The 17,395-nt window shown below is 31.4% G+C and overlaps 1 long non-coding RNA gene across 1 annotated transcript; it reads left to right on the top strand.

Annotated features, from left to right (window-relative positions):
- Positions 1 to 5,724: 5,724 nt before the first annotated feature.
- Positions 5,725 to 12,089, top strand: LOC132735160 (uncharacterized). The gene is made up of 4 exons (XR_009626414.1): positions 5,725 to 6,464; positions 8,641 to 8,821; positions 9,671 to 9,796; positions 10,434 to 12,089. It is a non-coding gene; the product is annotated as an uncharacterized LOC132735160 (long non-coding RNA).
- Positions 12,090 to 17,395: the final 5,306 nt, after the last annotated feature.

The following is a 17,395-nucleotide window of genomic DNA, read 5'->3' as shown; positions in this document are numbered from 1 at the left end:
ACAGCAGGTGTCAAGTGCTTTGTGGCAGCTGTAAAAAGTTGCCCCGTACTTCACTTCAGTGTTGTTATATTTTTTCTGGTCCTTCGGGATCATTGATGCCAGCACTATTGAGTGTTGAGAATTGAGTACCGCTCAAGCCGGTGCTAGGGGGCGTGAGGGATGTTGTACGTATTAATTATCCCTCATGTAGAGACTCAATCAAACCGAGTCTGCAATTCTCTTGTAATTTTGTTGTGATTAATGCTTCCGAGGGATCACTTTGTTTCCAGATTTATATACTTCACAACAGCAGGTGTCAAGTGCTGTCTGGCAGCTGTAAAAAGTTGCCCCGTACTTCACTTCAGTGTTGTTATATTTTTTGGTCCTTCGGGATCATTGATGCCAGCACTATTTAGTGTTAAGAATTGAGTACCGCTGAAGCCGGTGCTAGGGGGCGTTAGGGATTTTGCACGTATTCATTTTCCCTCACGTACAGCCTCAATCAAACCGAGTCTGTAGTTCTCTTGTAATTTTGTTGTGATTAATGCTTCCGAGGGATCACTTTGTTTCCAAATTTTTGAGAAAATCGTAGATTATTTCTTAAACATTCCTGCTTTTTTCTCCCAGTCCGTCGATTTGCAATCAATGTTTTATTTTGCATTTACAAAAGTTTGTTCATTTAGGAACTACTCATATAACTGTTATTCTTGAATAGTAAATTTTAGAAATTTTAAGATTGCTTACACGTTGTTTTTGGTCTTTGTACTGAATTGACTTATAACTTAAGCATTTGATTGTCACTATCACTTCTACATGTACCACTTTTGTGATACAGGCAAACATTTGTTACATTTAGACATATTTTGCTGTTATTCAATTCTGTGCAGACTCTCATGTTGTCAGCTCTTAGTAATTTTAAAATGATGTAGTCAATTTTACAAATGCATATTTGTATTAATGATGGATAAAATACCTTGAAAAATAACATTATAATTATAATATTAAATGCATTTTATTTGATCTGATACATGTTTTTTTTAATAAATTGAATTGTTAAAAATGAGATAAAAGACATGATAGGAAGTGATACTTGATAATTACTTACTCTCGTACATGTAATTGAGTTCATTCCATTGCTTGTTTCACTTGTTATTTATAAAATGTATTTGGTCGTTTTAAATGTCTTGTGTTACTTCACTTGTATATATTTTCAGACGGAAATGTCAACTTTAGAACGTTGTGTTTTTATCGGAAAAGATGTCTGGGTCATAACCCTTCGCCGCTGCGTTCAAGAGTGATACAAATGTGCCCATTCAATCAAATTTCAATACAATTCCGTTTGATTTATAATCTTGCGGTAAAATTAAATGTTCGAGATTAGGAAGGATTAAATTACAACAATTAGACTAGTTTTCAGAATATGTCATTTATAGATTTCCACCTGACGTTACACGTATAATGATAATAATATTATTATAATTTCTAGAAAAAAAAATCAACAAAAATAATACTCCAATTTCATCTCTATTGTTGGCACTTATCACGATTTATTAATAACTCATGTACATTACCTTTCATAAAAATTATTGATATACTACATATTCTCATTAAATCTACCACGCAGTGTATTAATAGCTCACAAAAGAATAGATTACAAATTTATTTGTTGTACTATGTGTTTAATTAAACTTTCATTATTTCTCTGTCAAGCCGCCTTTTATCCCTGCGTAATCATAAATGGTGACTAAATGGGATGGAATAACTGGAGACTATCATCCCTTAGCTCCAGCAGGTGAGGTGGTTTTGATCTCTGCTCCTACTTTGAAGTTTGTAACATCTAAGGTTAGCCAAAATCATCTTTCATGTTTCGGCGCAATATGACCTTTACTGTCTGTTCCTGTTATGCAGATAGTTTTATCAAATGATAACGGCACTTGTATACTTAAAAAGGTTTTTTTTTTTTTTAATTTTACAAGTGTTAATAAATCTAATAGCATACTAGTATTCCCTTTATTGTGTCACATTTTCACTGCGTTTATTTTAGAAGCAGCTGCATGATATGCACATGTTCATTGTTTCCTTTTGATTGATTTGTCTTTGAATTTTTTGGTACATTTGTTAGACAAATTGATAATTTAATGTAATTGTATGACATTTCCAAATGTTTTCCATATTAACCACAGGAGGTTGAATTATATTTTTTAAAGTTAGAAAGTATAAGTATCAATCTTCAACAACTGTTTTCAGGTGCCGAACAAAGTGTTGCCATTCAAGCAAACGGAAAATGAAATAGAAAAATATGAAATTAAAAACAATATCTGTGATTTTATGTACTATCGCTATTAAGAAAATTTCATATTACCCAAGCAGAAAAGTTAACACGAAATATACATTTGTAAATACATCTCTACAAAACTTTCCTTGGTACCTCCCAGTTTTTAAACAGTATGTAATAATCAACGCCAAATGTTTCAGATTCATTGAACAAAAGGAACAGGAACTACTATTGCTGCCCCATATTTTTAAGACCTGCTATTGTAACTATAACAATTTTTAGAAATATCACAGCGTAGGATTGAAATTTTAATCCCTGAACCTCTGCTCCAAACAACATTATACAAGAATGATTTGCTTGACCTTACGAAAGCTATTATGTTATATATTTCATTGCTGTGTAAATTTATGCCATAATCGATTGTTACAAATACTCTAGGGACATAACAAATACTGAGCATGATTTTTAAGTAAACATAAATCTTTTTCCACAAAAACAAATTTTGTAATTTCCCAACTCGAACGAATACAGATTTACTGTTAGGGAACTGATTATTTATGTATCATAAGTAATGATCTCTGTGCAAAACCATTTATTTTCTTTGTGTTAATTAAGATGAGCTTAAAATGCTGGAACACAAATACAATCTGTACGATATTTATTCTATTGATATTGTGAAATGTACATGCATTTATCGCGCAAAGAACAAAGAATCAATAATACAGTCTCAAAAAATGGTGACGCATCAAAAATGATCAATTCAAATCCTTATAAAAGTAGATACCTTTCTTACATATTCTATATATTGATGTATTAACTTATTTCCGTTGCTTGTTTTGGTCAGGAGGAATGGATGGAGGGGGGAGCTCAGTCGGTACATTGGCAAAATACAAGCACTTGCAGCTGTGTAGGTCATTGTTCTTATAACTATATTCAGTGGTTCAGTTTATTCAAACTGCAATATTTTAATTTCCTTTAAAGGCACATTATACCTCAGAAAACAAATATGTTGGCTTCTTTAGAAAGAAAAAAGCATGAATATTATAATGCTTGAATAATAGTTAAGAGCATGTTTAGTGGCTTGTTATTTAAAGCTAAATGTAAAATAATTTGGCATTATAGTAGTTAATGTAAACAAAGTAGCAGTTTTCACATCACAGTACTGTACTTATTTCCAAAAAGCAACTGAAGAAAACCTGGTTCAACTATTGGCCAATGAGTACAGTTTTGTGACCTATAGATTTAAAGTAAACCAAAAACAAAAAGTGTTTGAGAAAGAAATACACGCATTTGCAGGGCATAATGGGCCTTTAAGTAACTGTAGCATTAATACTAGTAATGCTATATTTCAAGATATGTCGACATATAAAGAAACCTGATAGAAATCATGCTTGTAGCAACGTGATATTAACGATCTATAACATCAATAAAAGGAAGATCCCTGACGTAAAGATATTCACGAAAGTGGATAGAAATGTATCATTTGGTTATTCTTATAAGAAGTTGTCTGAAAAAATATAATGGTGATACACATGTAGTTCCAAGTGGCTTAAAATGAATATTTATAATATGACCTATTATATTTTGTTTTAGAACAAAATTATTATCTGCTTTATAAATATATGTAATATCGGATCATCTTACACTTGCCAACGACTTCCACATACAGTTATTCGTGGTATGTTATTATGTCGAATAACTTTATACTTTCAAGGTTATAATTGTAGAACGGACCTTCCATTATATAGACAAATTCACTTTCAATTAAATTATTCAAAACGTTTTCTCCATTTTACATATCTTTTCACTCACAGTGACTTTGTCAGGCTACGTTACTGTACTAATCACAGAAAACAACCGCTGCCTTTCTAGAAAAAGGATTTTGCTTGTTGAACAAAACAAATATTTACGATTACATAAAATCTTTATGAATCGATATAAATGATTTTTAACATGAAATAATATACTTTGGACGTATTTTTTTTGAAGTTTTTTTTTACTTCAATGACATCAAATTGCATTGCAATGCATATCATATTGAATCTAAAATCAATGTGTCACATTGATATAAGGACTCTTTAAGTAACATGCAAGAAGTTTTATTGATGGTATTTTCATATTTGATAAAGATCTATTATCTGAGACATCATTATTTCCGCTTTTATGTTCTAAGTGTCATTTTTAGTGCCATTTCACAATCGAAACTCTTTTAATGTTTTGGAAAACATCCACATGAAACATAATAAAACACAATTGAACAATTGTCAAATGTTTAGATAGCTTTCGGAAGAATCTTTAGAATCAATAAATAAGAATCGAACCAGAAGTGTCATAGGGTTGTTGCTCAATCGTAGAAAGCTAACGTGAAGAAAAGCTGTATAAGACAGTATAAAATGATTTCTTAGCAGCCAACGTTTAGAATTGCGTGATCGTAAGAGGCGATTAAATGGGTTCAAATTACTGAGGAGTCTATTTATTTCTTAGCGCTAACAGATGAGGTGGGTTTTAACCTCTCGAGTTGCTTACCGTTTGAAACACGCGAGATAAGCCATTGTCAAGTTTTTTGTTTCGGCGTCATGACTAAATTGTGTTCATGCGCCGTAAAACAAAACAAACCAAATTCTATTGCATAAAATATTATCATAGCCTGGACGTCGTTGATGCATTGAATATCAGACGAGTGGGTGTATCACGCGAGATTCGTTTCTAATTCAAATGCACATAATTATGAGAGGTCTAGATGAAGACCTTCCTATAATTACTGGCATAAAAAAGCTCGATGAATCTGTGATAGAAAAAAACCCAACAATAACACATAAATGAAATATTACTGCGTCTGGGAATAAATTATGCAACACCAAGCTTAAACAAATAGATAACAATTGAGATTTCTAATGCAAATGTGCAATGCTTCATTTAGCAAAGCTTTAAAGATTCCATTTATTAAAATTACAATTGAGGTCTGATCTTTGACAACAAGCTGAAATTTGCTTTTTGCAATTAACCCTTTGGAAAAAATAATAGTCATGATCCGTTACAGTGCGCTAGAATAAATTAAAACTGAAAAAAAAAACTTATAATATAATTTGTAAAACAAGTGTTGTTGACCTTAGACCTTAGTAGCAATTCAATTTTCAATGTTAAAGGGGTGAATTTGAAATATGAAAAACATGCAAGACACCTAACAAAAACTAGACAGCGTAAAAGACAAGGCGTTCATTTAACAGCTCATAACTAAAAGATTGGACAAAAACTAAGCCTCTTTTTGATCATTTACGTAATAAACTGTTTGGTAAACTCGGGAAACTAGAGTAACGAGATTTACAAGGACAACAATTGCAATAAATATACTAGTAATAATAATATTTTTTTCTCGCAATCTAATTATTAACTATAAATTTCATTATTTTTTAACAATATTTTTCAATGAAATATTGCTCCAATTTCATCTTCATAATTGGCGGGTATTAAGGTAAGATCCCTGTAATGGAATCGGGTTTTTCCGTGCCATGTCGGCATTCTACGTAACTTATCGGCACATCCGTTACCTCTCGCCCGTTTCCGTAAACAGATTTATGTTTTATTTATAAATGAATAAATTATCCATATAATTATATCCAGTACAAAAAGAATTTAGTTTTTGATAAAATGAAAATGAAATTATCAAAAAGAATATGTTGTTTGTAAACGGATAATTCGTAAAAACCCCGTTGCTGTGAAACCAGGTTGGGAAACCCCTATATGACGTCACGATTTCAGAAAATAGACCGCAGAAGTGAAAATGAAAGTAAGAGACAGATAAGGTCATTACAAGACCAAAAACAAACGCAAGTTGAGAAAAGAACCTAATATTCTTGTGGATCATAATAACCCTCACGTATTGAGCATTTGTAAGTGCAAAATTGGTAATTGTCCAATTTATGAACACCGACAGAAGGGATCGGCAGGTGGGTGGAGAAAAGCTAGACGAGAGATTGAGTTCGACGTTTTAGTCAGAAATTTAGCTCACTGCAAGGAATGTCGTCTTGGAACTTTATTCTCACAAGCGACAACATTGTGGGGGAGCTGCAAAATGGCTTGGGTGGCTATCTGTACGTTATGTGTTCGAATTAAGAGTGAGGAGCTGTAAATTTGGTTTCATATGGAACAACACACCACAACAAAACAAAGGGGATGCCCTGCTTTGAAATAAACACAAAGCTTGGATTCGGTAATTATTATTTTTTATTTGAAACAAATTTAGATATTTTAGAATATTAATCAGACAAGCCCTGAGGCACTAGATAATGACAAAGTAATTTGAGCCGTGTCGCGACAAACCCAACATAATGGGTTTTCGACCAGCATGGATCCAGACCAGCCTGCGCTTCAACGCAGTCTGATCAGGATCCATGCTGTTCGCTTACAACCCCTATAAAAAGTAGACAAACTGATAGCGAACAGCATGGCCGGTCTGGATCCATGCCGGTCGCAAACCCATTATGTTTGTTTTGTCGTGACACGGCTCATTCTAATAGAGATCTAATTGTAACTTGTAAATATTACAGAATTTACACCGGCTCTCAAAAACTGTTTTATTATAGGTAAATTTAATTCTGTTGATATCTCGCCATAATATAAATTGCTTAATATCATCATTAAAATCAATTAATAGAAATATGTATGTTCATTATTTGTGAAAATGTATTGATAATAAGAAGTGCAATTAAGTAACTGGCTGAAAATATCATAAGCCATGTGAGTAACTGGCTGAAAATTTAATAAGATAGATGGATAGATAGATAGTTTATTCATATAAGACGTGTACAAAATGCACATGGTCACAAAATACATATATTCAAATATAATTAAACATCACGTAATCATCAAAGTAAACATTATTTAGTAGCAAAGTGTCATACAATGATACAACTACATCTTTGGACTGTATTAACAAAAATAAATGCAAGTGCAAGCATTGCATTTATTTTTCATTGAAAAAATGCTGTACGGCTAGCCTAAACAGTGCATATATGTTAGTCATCTGTGACTCACAGCTAGAAATTTTGGCTAGCATTACAGGCCTGTACGACTGGCTACCTCCAATGTAAAAATGCAATATATGTAACACTTCTCTCTCAATTTTAATTTTCTCATCAGCTAAACTGGAGATATGCAGCTTTAATGTCTTAGAATACTCTACTACTTCAAACATCCCTTACCAAAATGACTTTAAGTGACTTATATGTTTCTTATATGCAACTTATACTTGACCTATAAGAGAACTATAAGTTACATATAAGTCACTTATAAATCACCTAAAAACCTGTCTAAGTCAGTTATAGGTATATGCTACATATAAGTCACTTTTGGCCATTTTTTTCCCAACATATAAGTCACATACAAGTCACCTATAAGTGCCTTATACTGGTGAAGTTTGAAGTAACCAGTTTCTATGTTAGATATAAGTGAAAACTTAGAACTTTTGCGAGACTTTTTATTACTGTGCAAAGCTGAAAAAATTACTAAGTACAAAAACATGAGAAAATTGGTAAAATTTATTGAAGTTGATTTGTAATTCTTTGCTTTAACACAATGGGTATCAAAATACTCAGAATTTAAAATACTATAATCTTAGACCTTAATCACAAACAATTAAGATTTTTTTTTAAATGTTGCTTATTAATTTTTGAACACAGCTGGGGGTTTTTAAATAAGATAATAGAAAAAATGATTATCAATTAAGTATATTACCTGTAAAAAATTTTGGTACATATTCTGTGCGGAATTGGGACAGAAATGGCATTCAATCAGTGATTTCTAGGCTACCATGGACAGAAATGAAATTCCATGTCATTTCTTTTCACAAGGAAAATATTTCACATAAAAGTCACCCAAGGCATAATTCTACTCTTGTTTTTTTTCTAACTTGAAACAGACATTGAAATCTATATGTTTTTACCTACTGTACTAATAGAAACTAGAAATGTGTCCATAGGACACGGGTGCCCCCACCGCGCCACTGTTCTGTCAATCTTTTTACTAAGTCAAGGGAAATAACTCTACAAATACTTGATAAATCCACAAGCGAAACCACAGGTGCAAATCTAAATATGCTGAGCAACCTGCCCATAAGGTTTAATGACTATGTCAAATCCTTTTTGAGTAACTTGCGACACAAATTGAAAATTGCAAAATTTTACTAAGTCAAGGGCAATAACTCTGAAAATACTAAAGATATCCAGACGAAAATACCCTGGTGCACAACTAGAATATAAAAATTTCAAGCATTACTCAACAGTTAAAAGGTAATTAAGTATTTAAAAAATTATCGTTTAAGGTTTATGCACATACACCATCTAATTTGAACAATGATTGTAACTGCTTTTTTTCTGTCATATTAACAGCAATGATTGACAACATTGGTGGGGCTGTCAAAGTTAACAATTTCCTTGCCACTCTTGATCTTAAGCTGATAAGCCTAGAAAATCTTAAGGAAATTGAGAGAGGGCTGGTGAAGTGATAGAAGCTGTCTGAGCAAAATCACCGAGACGGTCAGCTGATGAGGCTTACAAATAAAGAAATGGAGTATGTAATTAACTCGTTACCACAAAACATTTTTTAATTTACATCTCTTTAATTGAGAATTAAGTATCTAAAAAATATTTATGCCATTTAAATAACAAGCCATTGTAGACTATTGTCAAAATTGTTTTACTCCTTAATACATGTAATACGAAAAATAATTTACCACTAAATCTGAGTTAAACGCATTAAGTGTATAAAGTATATTTATAGTCTTTTCAATACATTGTACATGTGCCATCATTCATGTTAAACATTTTCCACCACAGGGACTGCTTAGGTTTAAACTTTTTCAATGTTTATAATAAATTATGTTATATACAGTGTCCGCTCTGTAACTTTCATATACATTAAAGTTTCAATTTTAAAAATATAAAATCACCATAGATGAACTATGTGTTGTGAACAAGACACAGGTTTCTTTGTCTCACTTAAAGGTCACTGCTGGGGTTCGAACTTTGTCAATTTTTACCACCACACTTAACATGTAATATAGGTGGTTTATAACTAGAATCCTTAAGGGGCATGTGTCACTTTCTGTGACAGCTCTTGTTTTTATGTTTGAAGGTGTGTTTATCATTTATTTGCATGCAGCACTGGATTCAGAAGCATTTTTCTTCTGCAGAATAAAATAAAATAAGACTCATTGTGATCATTATAATAAGCCTAAGTAATACACATGCTATACTTAATTTTGTATGGTATTAACTGTAAGATACAAGGTGCTAGATGTTTAAGTCATGGATAAGGATCTTAAAACCCTTCAGAACCTTATATTATTTGCAAGTTTTTCCTTTCACTTCCAAGCACTGTGTATAAAAGCTTTCTATATAATATGATGTGACATTTTAGGTATTGGTCATACAGCAGACTCAGATATACAGACCTTACCAGATGCAATTTCCACGGGAAAGTTCAAGCCAGTAAAGACAGAAAATCCTACATTAATAACATTTGATTTGGAAATTACAGATCTAAGTGAGTTGACATTTGCTTTCCTAAAACCAGATTTTGAATATAGAAAAGAGATAAAAGTCATGTGTCACATTTCTTAACTGTGTAAAGTATTGAAATAATCATTATTCCAATTTCATGCTAAATTTCTGGAGAGTAACAGTATGTTATCCTATAATTTATTTTCTATTGCATAAAGTAATTGTGCAGACTGGGTAACAGTTTTCACCATTACAATATGCTAGCCTATATGGCAGCGTTTTTTTTCTCTACTTTGGGAATGGTGCCGGTACCAGACTGATTGGGAAAAAATGCGTTATTTTGACTAAAATTGGGAATTTTTTTAATGCATTTTTTCAGCTACAAATGAGATTAGACATCATGAATAAAGATAGCTAACAGCTTCTACTGTCCAGATAGAACTATTGAGTTGTGATTTATATGAATATGTTGGATTTAAATGATTTTAGAAAAATCACTTTGCCTTGTGGGCATTTTGAACAGCCATTTTGGGAATTTAACATTGGAAATTGGGAATTTTAATGTCTATTTTCTATTGGAAATGGTACCGTTTTAGGGTAGTAGTTATATAAAGAAAAAAAACACTGTATGGGTACGTCTTTTGTCACTTTATAGTACAATATCAATATATTTATTGCAGTTTGAGGTTCACAGATGCCACATATAACACAGATTGCAGCTAAAGAAATAAAGACTGCTGCTTCATTTAATCAGAATGTAATTCCTGCAATGCCAATAGCAGTAGAACCTCAACGAATAACTGGCATAAAAGTCACAGATGATGGTTATATGACTGTTCATAGTGAACATGTTAATAACTTAAATGTACATGAATCTTTAGATAATAAAATAAATAAATACAAGGGATGATCTTGGATTTGCATGTAAGATCAAAATGTATTTCATAAAGTTAACGTCAGATGCAACATTTTTATTAGTGGCATAGCCATGAGTTTTAGTATAAAAGCTAATGCTAATGAGTAGAATACACACACCCGTTGATACTAGTATAATTTTATCTAACATGTGAAGTACCGGTAAACAATATTTATGTTTATTCTGTGACTCTGTGACTGTTTAGTCATTTTATTGCTTTTTACATGATGAGGTCATTTAAATTTATTGTGAAATGGAAGTTTCGTCCGTTATGAGCAACCAGAACTGGATCGGGAACTTCCTGATGTCATCAAATCATGACATCATAATGTTCATGTTGAAAATATTCGTGTTAAAAGTAAATCTATAACAGTATCAAGATTTTGAGAATGTGATGTATGCAAATTTATAATATACTAGTGCCAATGTTGTGACTTCATAAAAATGGTATTGTATGACTGTCAGTGTGCATATATTTAGATCTGATGTCATTTCCGTTATACAAACATAAAGACGCCATAAATGTTAGAGTTACAGTAAAGGCGCATCAATGGAGAATTATTATTTTTTATTTTAAACAGTCTTTATTTTGTGCATGTGATACATAGAATATTATATTTATGTAGGTTTGTTACTGCATTGATTCAATTCGTTGAATGTAATAATAATTTGCTCGCCAGTACTAAATTCAGTATTGAACATTGAACACTCCTTCAATATCCTCTATATATCAGCTTTTGTGTTATTATGTTCTGATATTTTGGAAGTGAAATTATTTAAATATTATTTCAATATTTTACTGAGAGGATGCAATAAATTCAAGTAGTTTCTTGTGATGAAATAGTTATTCTTGTAATAAATTTCAATAATTTTCCTGTTAGATTTTGGAAGTTAAGCAATGAAATTTTTGAGAATGTGAACATGACAAATATTATAAAACAATATTTGAAGATTTCATTTAAATGACTGTACATTTATTAAGATAGCCTCTGTTTAGAAAAACACATAAATAATCATATTTTACAAAATCTGCTGTTTTCCAAGAGATAAGTAAGACAGGTAACAGCTATGCTGTACATTTTTGTTTCGGGAATTTTTTTACATCATTTTGTAAAACACATTTTTGTCAAAAAAGTAATGTGGAAAGAGGTCATGAAATTTCCATATTTTGATTGCTATGGAAGAGTATTAAAAGTTATAGAAGTAATTTGCTTGCCCCAATTCAAATATTAAAAATAATAATAATAATAATTCTTATTTTATATCTATTTTTATGTGTTTTTTTTTTAAGTTTCAGAAATATTGGATGAGGTTTTAGTCAATTGGCTGAAATCAATACATTTGGTGAACAGTTTATTGTTATTTTGTTATCATAATATATGTCTTGAAACATAATAAACACTTACATTGTAGGTAAAAGCTGCAAATTTTTTTTTTCATAATTATGTATTCCTTACCCCTACCCCCACTGTTTTGGGGGCAATTTAGTGGGAGGGGGTATTCACATAAAAATGCTTATAATTTGAAAACTTGATGGTAAATGTCTTTGAAAAGTTGCAATTGAATAAGTTAAATAGAGTACTTTGATAAAATATTAAGCTTGATCAGGTTCCTAAATATACCCATTACAGGTATCTTACCTTAAGATTTAACTATATCGTATGGGCGTAAATTTTAATAAAAATTGTTGATTAACTACATATTTATAACCTCATCTACCACAACCGCACACATATAACATAAATTAATTCTTTTAGACGTACTATGTCAAACAACACATTTAATTCACAATACCGTAAAAATAGCAAAAGTTATTTACAATAAATCATAGTTTAACATAATTTATCTCAGTAAAAAATTATTTGTAATAGCAAAATCATTACCATTACCTAACAGATTTAATGCGTGATAGAAAGATGCAAATACTTTAGCAAATCGCTCGTCCCTGCAAAAATTCGAATTCTCGACCACCCGCTCATAAAGAAAATAAAGCACTCAAGACCATTTAGCCATACCGAAGATTTTATTCCCAGGCGTTTTTGTCATAAGGTATTGCGCTAGATCTGTGCTCAACCGTTACAATAATTTAATTTCCTGAATTTGTCTCTAAATAGATATTTAATATTCATACTTCTTTCTTCATATTATTAATAAATAAAATATGAAAAGGTGCAAGGGGGGGTGAATCCTACCTGATGATTTTAGCAAATGTGTTTTATCCGAATTGAAAAAAAAAACATGTTTTGAGATTCTGGAACAGGGAAAGATTGTGTTTGATTGAGTATGCTCATTTTAGATAAATTAATTGTGCCACATTTCCGATAACCCTGCCCCCGACCCACGCACCTCCAGCAGCTTCCTGGTAACAGCTAAAGTCACAGTAAGTAAATGTTTCAATATCATTGTAAACAGAAATATAATTATTAAACTTTTATTACTTTCATACAGCATACAACAACTAATGAGTGTAGTAGAACATTTCTAAAAAAGTGATTTAGATTCGGACATTTGAATATCTCAATTCATTTCAAAAATACAATGTGAAATTTAGTGCTTCCAAAATTTGTGTGAGTTATTATGTTCCATATTTCATTAATATGTAAATTTCTACCATACTTCAAGTTAATAAATCCACAATCGGCGTTATTCTTAAAACATCATAAATTCTTTGCTGAAAACTAAACGTAAATTAACAAACTGATACTGATAATAGATGATTTTGTTATGCAATAAATTATTCTAAATTTTTTATTACGTAATTGTCTCTCTGGCCATAATATGAATATTAATTAAGAAGAATGAATTTCTCCAAATACAATAAATTATTACATGTTTCGTTCAGTGCGATGTTTATTTATTGTATATAATAAATGAAAATGTTCACACACGTTAAAATATAATTACATTAATCAAACACAAAAAACAAAATCTATAACACGCATCCCGACGCTTTACATTGGTCAAATCAAATTTGTACAATTTAGGCACTATTCTTATTTTATCATTATTTGATTTTTTTTCTTCATCGATATTTTAGCTTGCAACCTTCATTGAAACATTTTTGTTTTACAAAATAATGCAAATATTTGAACAAACTTATAAATACTTTTCCTTTATGACGTAGTTGAACTGTTTGCTCTATTGACCCCATCATGACGAATGTGAATTGTCTGCAAGGTCAATGAATAAATAATTCCTTCATAATGTAGTTGAACTGTTGATTAATAGTTGAATTTTGGAAAAATGATCAGGATAAAAATTGAATAAAACTGTCTAAAATATAAACACACTGCCCCATACTCTATTTTATAAATTGAACGTTACAAGTAAATTCCTATGGATATTTACAGAAATTTCATGAGTAATGAGAGTGATTTACCGTTTTGTGAAGAAAATTATAAACTTAAAAGAAATTCTGTCAAAATAGATGGTTCTTTTTTTATTTTCACCTGTTCACTAACTATATAGTCATAATGTCACTTGAACCACAGGATCATATCCTTCATGATGCAATTAGGATCGACTGGGCATTATGACCCAATTCCCAACAATACATCTGAACTGATCGTTGAAAGTTCTGCTGCGGATATATTATTTAATTTCTAAAACGTATTTGCACATTGAAACAAAACAAAATAATTATTGGGCGCGTATAAATGATTATATGTAACTTTTTTATAAAACGCAAGAAATGATATGTGTTTCAAGAAATTGATTACTTATCGATGGGCAACCTGACGCCTTCAAGAAATCAGGCTAGAATTTTGCATAATATTTAATACTTAGTGGCATTGCAATTGCTTATTGAATCCAAAATCAATATACATCACTACAGAATCTTTTCAATAGCAAGCAAATATTTCTATTGTTGGTATTGTCATCATGTTTTGAGAACAGTTATCTTAAGAAATATTTCCGCTTTTCTGAAACATTTGAAGTGCCTCTTGAAAACCTGAAACTGTTAAACGTCTTCAGGAACATCCGAATAAATAAAAATAATAAGACATATTTAAAAAGTAATCAAATATTTAGATAAGATTCTGACACATCTGCAAACTTAGACTCTTTACAGAAGTTGAATGGTTTTGTTTATGTACAAATTATTCAAATTGCAGAAAACCAACATGAAGCTTGTGCGATTTGGAGGGTTGTTTAAAGCTACATGCCTCCAGATGAGCCATAATATTTTTTTTTTAAATCAAACTTGAGAAAATGGACCTAAAATTTTAAGACAAAATAAAAAAGATTCGAGATTCAAGTAATAAATTGTATGTTATGTGCGATTAATAACTGATTTTGCAGTATAAATTACCACATTATAACTGCGTGAATTACGTATGTTGGCCTCTTTTAAGTTATTCAGGTAGTGTCGTTTGTATTTGTAAGTCACTCTATCTCTTCAATGTACAATATTTTATTTTTAAATACATTTCCAAATTTACCACAAATCTGGAGAACCGCCTCCGTGGTCGAGAGTTTAGAGTCGATGACTTCTAATCCAGTTACCTCTCTGGCGTGGGTTCGATCCCCGGTAGATGCTTTGGTAGTTTAGCGCGGTGGAAGGTAGTCTAGTTCTGGTGTAACTCTCCAGGAACGATGGTTAGGAAACTACCCGCCTATATGACTGAAATACTGTTTTGGAAAAAGGCGTAAAATGAAACAAACAAAAAAACAAACAAACAAAACAAATCTGGAGGCATGCTATGTATAGATACACATTAGTATCAAACGATTTTCAAGACAGATGATTTATATAGAATTGGACCGCCTCTGATTATTTGTAAAAATAACCCTGTTTTATATGTTTGTATGTACATGTACTCACAGGCATTTGACTTTTGTTCAATAAAATTATCCATATGGTGTCGCAATCATACCGTTAGGTAAAGAAAAAAAGATTTCTGATATTTTTTCATAAGGCTTGAAAAGAATGAATTTTCACTGAAACCCTGATTTTGGATCGAGCGTCTGGTCATCACTAAGATCGCCAATGTGCCTTACAAAAACTTAATTTATTTCATTCTCTTAAACACTAACACAAACACTTACATGTATCATAAAGCAAATGGAAGTTATCTGAAACCGATGTCATTTTGTAACACAAGAGCAATACGTCCGCCGGAAAAAATATATACAGATATTTCAGACATATGTTCGAAACATATTATTTAGGTTTTGTAAAGATAATTTTGCACAGGAATATCTTCTCATTTCTTCAGTCCAATATTGTGTTTAAAATGTAAACGATCAAATTTAAAATGTTAAAACAGTTTGTTTTTTTTCGGGGGGGAGGGGGGATAAACGGACAATATCAAGACAAGATGGTCGTGATAGTCTTTCATCGCTCATAAGAGGATATGGTCTGCATGGATTTAAATACTAAATTTTCCTTTGATATATTTGACCTAAGGTACACTGTTATAAGAGCTAAGTACTGATTTAAAGTACCAAGAACTGTTGTTTGTATGCATTCCTGTTAAATGACACCAACAGCATATTCCATTGAACGCCGCATTGTATGACGTCACACATATCGGCCGGGAAATGTGTGACGTAATGTTCAAGAACGCTTTTTATTGTCATTATTCTCAGGCAGTTATTTATTCTAATTATTTAAGATGTTTGCTTTACAATTCGAAAACGAGATAGAAATATTTCACCTTACTTTAATTCAATATACTCTATCTTTCTTGATGCACGTTTGTAACGTTTCTTTTCAGAGTGTGAGTTAGTTGATGTATGTAGTTCCATGCAATAGTAAAGAATACAGTTTATTGCGGGGACATATAAATAGCTTGCATTTTCCAGTATTTTCTATGAACAGGCTCAATCAAACCGAGTCTGAAACATTTTCAATTTTCCCGTTTAATGCGTCCTTTAACAATTCCGTTTTTTTTTCTGTTTATATTACAAACCTTCTTTCCGATATGACAAATTTCTTCATCCAAAATGAAAGTAACAGATGCAGCAATATGTTCCCCTTTAATTTCGTATTGAATATTTGCATTGGTCTGGGGTTTTCATATTTGAAGAATTCCTTCAAAGGGTATATGATTTATTTAGCTGACGTTGGCTACGAACAGACCGACTGATTGACCAATGAAAGAAACACCATACGAAAATAAAGAATTTTCAAAAGAGGTACTTGTTATTAGACACAACATTGTGTATAACAAATGGTAATGCACATGCCAATCTTTTGAATCAATGATATTTTTAATAGTGCTTTTTTAAATATGAGTGTCAAAAACAGTAGCCGCTAAAGTGACATTATGCTCATTTTTTCATTATCAAGTTGAACAGAATTGACAATGTATTTCAAAAGACTGACTTTCATAATGATGATTGGCCAACAGTTGATATTGGAGAATGTTAAGTATAAGATATAAATCAGCTTAAAATATTAAAGGACTGTCCCACTCTTTTTATTAATGGAACGTTACAAGCAATTTCCGATGGATGTTTCAGAAATTTCCTTGGCCATCGTGATATTGTTACGTTTAATTATAAAACTGAGAGGGATTATGGCAAAATGATAACTTTGACTGTCACTTGGTCACTCAGTACACACCCTTTTGTGTGCATAATGTCAATGTTACTTACAATTTAAATCATTGCCAAAATTAGTTATTATTGCTTTACTATATACCTTGAAAAAATAAAAATGCTTTTCACTGAGTTTTATATAACTCCATTTGATCTGAGGGATATAAATCGTGATCTGTA

The sequence above is a fragment of the Ruditapes philippinarum genome, unplaced genomic scaffold (genome assembly GCF_026571515.1).
Source record: "Ruditapes philippinarum isolate M1 unplaced genomic scaffold, ASM2657151v2 ctg1128_1_1_1_1, whole genome shotgun sequence".
Taxonomy (NCBI): domain Eukaryota; kingdom Metazoa; phylum Mollusca; class Bivalvia; order Venerida; family Veneridae; genus Ruditapes; species Ruditapes philippinarum.
The sequence above is the reverse complement of the archived record's forward strand: the minus strand, read 5'-3'. Positions and strand labels throughout refer to the sequence as shown.